This window comes from Protopterus annectens, chromosome 15.part0, assembly GCF_019279795.1.
Source record: "Protopterus annectens isolate FY-2018-M chromosome 15.part0, PAN1.0, whole genome shotgun sequence".
Lineage (NCBI taxonomy): Eukaryota > Metazoa > Chordata > Ceratodontiformes > Protopteridae > Protopterus > Protopterus annectens.
This window is the reverse complement of record NC_056749.1, coordinates 78,676,087-78,682,227: the sequence shown is the minus strand read 5'-3', so window position 1 is coordinate 78,682,227 and position 6,141 is coordinate 78,676,087.

The following is a 6,141-nucleotide window of genomic DNA, read 5'->3' as shown; positions in this document are numbered from 1 at the left end:
TTTTTAAAAAAAATAAGGTTTGTAATTATATTTATATGTATAAATAAGATATAAATAAGGTATACAAATGTGCCCTAGCAACCTGAACAGATGTCTTGCATAACAAATTATCTCACAAAAGATTTTAACTTTAAAATGCTGGAAATTGAAATTACATTATTCAATCCTGGCCAATTGTGTGCATTTAATCTTATTTGCCATTGTAGTTCAAGTTTTTCTAGTAGTGGGTGCCATGCACCACACCTAGCGTCAAAATTTAAAATATCTAAAACAACAAATTTAAGAGAATGAGATGTATGAGTATTAATATGCTTTGCTAGGGCATTCATTTCATTACCATCACGTATAGCTCTAATATGTTCACCCATACGGTCCTTCAATTTCCTTTCTGTTTTACCAACATAAAACCCTGTACAGGTGCAACATAAGGCACAATATACTACCTTTTCATTAGTACAACTGACTTTTTCTTTTAATCGTATCTTGATGCCATTAATTGTTAATTCAGTGGTTTCAAACACATAACAGCAGTATTTACACCTACCACATTTAAACATTCTCCCATGTTTTGTAATTTGTGTATTTTCCAAACATTTTTTCAAGTTTGGACCCTTTCTGTATACTATTGATGGGTTGAAATCAAAATGCTGGTGTAAAGATGGATCAGATGTTAAAAATTGCCAATTTTTCATAAGTATCTTGTTAATAAAGGCACTGTCAGAATTAAAAGTAGTAATAAAACTTCTAGTGAAGTTTCTTGCATCGCTAGTGGTTAATGTATTGGTAGCATTCTGTACAGCATTAATAGGACCTGGGGTATCCGTTTGTATATGCATTTCTCCCCTCACACAAGCCTCTGTAGAATCTATATATGTAATAGACACTTGGTTCAACAGAGGTTTAAAGTGTAAGTTATCACGTTTTGTTGTTATTTCTGACATGATGTTATTTATCAGTCTATTAGGATACCCTCTATTTTTGAACATTTCACTTAACATTCAGATATAAAATCCTCCCTGTTACTAATCATTCTTGCAGCTCTAACAAACTGGCCTTTTGGAACTGCTCTTTTTTGAGTATAGGGATGGCAACTGTCGAAATGCAAAAAACTATTACTATAAGTCTTTTTTCGAAATATTTTGGGTATAAATCTCTTATTGTTATAAACTTTTTCGAATAATACATCCAAATAAGCTATTGAATCATTATTAATCGTAGCTGTAAATTTTAAAATGGAAGTAGTTGAATTAATGTAATTTAAAAATTCATCGATTTTTTTCTTCACTTCCATTCCATAAAATAAATATGTCATCTAAAAAACGCAAGTAAGTTTTACAAAAGATAAAAAACAAATAATTAAAAATAATTTTTTTCTCCCACATACACATTACTATATTTGCATAGAGGCCTCCGCATGGAGACCCCCATTGCTACATCTTCATTTTGTAAATAAATGTTATCATTAAAAAATATAAAATTATTTTTTAAAATAATATCTAGTAATTGGTCAAATAAATTAATACTGTTTTGAATTAAACCCTTTTCCTTCAAATATGAATTTACCCAATCCATTCCTTGCTGGTGTGGGATGACAGAATACAAGTCTTTGACATCTATAGTGAGGAAAGTATCCCTTTCGTTATATGTAATAGACCCAATAGTGGACAAAAAGTCCCAAGAATCTTTTAATAAATGTTTTTCTCCATGTATATATGGTTTCAATTTATTATCAATAAATTTTGCTATTGGATTAGTGATAGAACCCCGTGCATCCACTATTGGTCTAAAGGGGGGTGTGTTTAAATTTTTATGAATTTTTGGGACTCCAAACATAGTTGGAGTCCTTGGATGACTAACATTCATATAATTAAATTCATCAATATTTATGTCCCCTTCAATAAACAAATCGTAAAGAATCCCTCTGATATGCCTATATGCCCCATTTATTTAATTAATTGAGCTCCTTCTGTATGTATTGCTATTTAATATAGTTTCAATTTTGGTATTATAGTCCTGAGTATTAAATATTGTCATACCCCCTCCTTTATCTGGCTTAATAAGCCTGATACTCTTTGTTTCCATTAGTGTATTTAGAATCTTGTGTTCATCTTTAGTTAAACTGTGCTTTTTGGTTTTTATTCCCAAAGAGTCAAGAGCATGGAAATCAAGTTCGCATAATTTCTCAAAAATTTCCAAAGTTGGATGCAAAGATGGGTTATATGAGCTAGAAACATAAAACGGTTTCATTACCTGTTCTGTATTTTGAAATATCAAACTTAGATTTAATTTCTGAACAAACATTTTTAAATCTATTATAGAGCGCATAATATTCATATTTTTATTTGGAATAAATGTTTGTCCTCATGACAACAAGTCACATATACGATTGACAAACACATACTCTGAATAATTATAAACAGTAAAGTCCTTAGTCCTATTAGTGTAAGTGACTGGGCAACTAGGTGCCAATGTATCACACACTAATGACCTCTCCATTGGCCTCTGTGATGATTGTTCCTCCCCCTTGAAAAAGTCCCTCGAACATGAAATTGGTTCTGTGGACCCCAATTTCTTCATTGATTTTGTTGTTGAAATGTTTGCTGACGTTGCTGTAATCTTTCTGACCTCCGAAGTGGTGGAAAGGGATCTGTATCTAAAAAATCAACATTTTCTTCTACATCAATGTCTCCCATACTCGTACTGGGATTGTTGTTTGTCTCATTTCTTACATCATGGGACGTCGATTTAAAGTCCCATTGTTGAGAGGTAGGGGGTGGGGGGTACACCATAACCTGACCATAGGCATTCATATCTCTGTCTAATTTTTTAAACTTCCTTTCTTTGATTAACTTCATTTTTTCATCAATAGATTTAAATATGCGCTGGTAATAAAAATCATTGTTAGAATAAGCTAAATCATTTTTTACTGCTAAATCAAGTTCATTGGCTTTTTTTGATAAAAATTCTATTGTCTTCTTATTGTCACTAATGACTAAGTTCATATAGTCCATTCCGAATTTATCAAATAGTTTAATTAAGTCCATATGCAGTGATGAATTAGCTATAAGGCCAGTAGGAAATCTCCATGCACGTAAACCTTTGGGAACGATATTTTTTCTTTATGCATTCCAAAAATAGTTGTTGTCCATTTGTAATTTCTTAATTTTTAACAGAACATGGTCTAATTCGGCCAGTTTATCATTATAGGTTTTAGGCGTACCTGAATTAAAGTTCGTTGTAGGTGCAAAACCACTGTCATGATTTAACCAGGAAGAAAAGTCATTGTTTCTTGTTCTATTAATGACTATAGTTCTGGATGGCCATTCATCCATTCCTGCATCTGTATGATCCAAGGGAATAGTCAGTGAAGTAGAATTCCTTGTATTTAATTCCCCAGTATTAGTCCCATTTATGTCCACAAATGGGTTGGAATGAAGTGAGAGGTTGGAGCATTGCAACAGGTTGCGTTGTTCAAGCCTGTCAAGCCTTTCCGTTAGTTTTTGAATTAACTGTATTAAGCTTCCAAGCATGTTATCTGGTACTGTTTCAGTCGCCGTCTCAGCCAAATCCATGTAACTTAAAAAACCAAGACAATAAGAGCACCAATGAAACCAATAAACCCAGACAAACGAAAATGTGGAAAACACAGACTGGCTGAAGAATAAATTCTTTTTACTTTGAATAAATTAAATAAACGTAAAATACAGGCATCCATATCAAGTAACATCCAAATCAAGTAAGCACTTTCGTTTGGCGGTTGCCAAACTTTTTCAAACAAGTAAAACCATCACTTCCTGTTGGTTAAATACACTAATTTAGTGATGTAATACAAAATAATAAAAGGCCAATTAAGAAATATATGCAATAGAAATATTTTAAGCATCTGTAGTTACAGGTTTTTATGAATGAAACACTTGCTTTGTGAATGGAAATTAAGCATTTTTTATGAATATAAATGAAGTGTTTTTTATGAATATAAATGCAGCATTTCAACACAAATTCAGCACTTTCAAACATTTCATTATGTCTTATTGAGCACACAAGAATTACTTGTGTTTTATATGATTAATTTTGATTATTTAGGAATGATTTTGAAGGTTGGGCTTATGCTTAACAGTAGCTACTGTGTATATTATGGTTATCAGATGTTATTAGGTGATTTATAGGATGCAACGTTTACTTGTTACATGTATTTTTTAGGTTACTTTGTTTCTTTAAACATTTAAGTGCAAAGCTTGTATTACATCACTAAATTAGTGTATTTAACCAACAGGAAGTGATGGTTTTACTTGTTTGAAAAAGTTTGGCAACCGCCAAACTAAAGCGCTTACTTGATTTGGATATTACTTGATTTGGATGCCTGTATTTTACATTTATTTAATTTATTCGAAGTAAAAAGAATATATTCTTCAGCCAGTCTGTGTTTTCCCCATTTTCGTTTATTCAGGTAAACAGAGCTGCACAATTTTCTCTACAGACAATTATGAATCATGACAACATTCACCTTGCCTACATTTATTATCATCCGAGCATTTCGAGAGGAACCAGTATTTCAACTGGGAGTGGCTGGTGGTTCGGGATCCCAGGCGGGTTCCCAGAGAACTATGGAACATTATTTGAATGGTTCAGTACAGACATTGGGAATGACTATGGTGAATTGGCAAGCCAATATAGGTATGGGTCCTATATTCAAAATATTTGTGAAAGAGAGAGCAAAAAGAGTATCTGACCCCTTTAATTCAGTGGGGCAGATGCTTAATGTTATACCATCTGATATGAGGGAATTATGTGACAAATATGAGAAGTTGTTGGAGAAAGAGACAAAAACTTACTTCGATATCTTGGGGCTGCAAATGTATATTGATCTTGATATTGCACCTAAGGGGCTCAGATTTCTTAAAAATCCAAGTACCCCTTTCGATTTGAACTGTTCTGTAGACAAACAATATAAGGAACGCTGGTTCAAGGCTTCACACAGATGTGTAATTGAATGGATACACATTTTATTAGAGAGAGACCAAATAAAACATAAAAAATTGAAACAGGAACTGGCGGTTTTGTCACAGACAATTAGCAGCACCATGAATGCACATAATATCAATGCCTTTTTAGAAAAGACTAACAAGAAATTACTCTCGTTAGAAGCTGAGCTTATTGAACAAAAAAAGTCAAAGTTAACGAGAGATATTGATGAATATGAGGCAGGGCTTGCCTTCTCGAATTCAACCAATCGGAGGGCCGGGAACCAAAGATGTCAGCACATGAGATATAAAAGTGCAGCCTCTTCCTCGTTTGTTTCATCCGGAGAAGAGAGCCATTTTGAATCAGACATGAGTGAAGAATTTCCCGAGTTACCCCAACCACAATGACCGGAGGAACATGTGCAAACTTTTCGGAACCAGGGAGGGCAACAACAATACCAGCAACAGCATCGACAGGTGCAGAAATGAAATAGGAACGTTGGGACATATGCTGGTAACCCAGAGAGAGTTTACAAGGTGGATTTTCAGCAGGGACAAAAAAACGGACAGTATTATAACAAAAGGTTCAGGCGATAAGGTATGTACTGAACTGGGTATAGTGTTAAATTTGTCTCAATATAATTTAACACAGGAACAAGTATCTGTGTTGAAATTAGGGCTTAAGTTTGTACCGACTGTGTTACCTAGAGGAAACATAGTGAAGCAAGAAATGTTTAGATTTTTAAGGAAAGTGCATTTGAAATACCATTTTTTTAAGGATTTTAGAAAGGAGAATGCAGAATTTAATTATTCTTCATTCAATGAATCTGATGACAGTTTTTTCTCCTGTTATGAAGACGCTGGGGAAGTGTATACAAACGATAATGATGAAAGTATGTCTTCTAATGCTTATTGTGAGATTGATGTATCAAACATACCAACATTTAATAAGTTTATGCCTCCTTTTGTTAATCAATGCATTGCACAGTTTGGCTCTATGATAAGGTTTGGAGGTGAAAATATTTGTAATAATGCATTAGTAAATAGACATGCGGTTTCTTACAATTAAGCTTTGAAGGTATTGGGAAACAGAAAAGACATAGTAATAAAACCTTTGGATAAAGGAAATAAAATAGTTATCATGAATACACTACAATATTATGATATGTGCATGGAACAT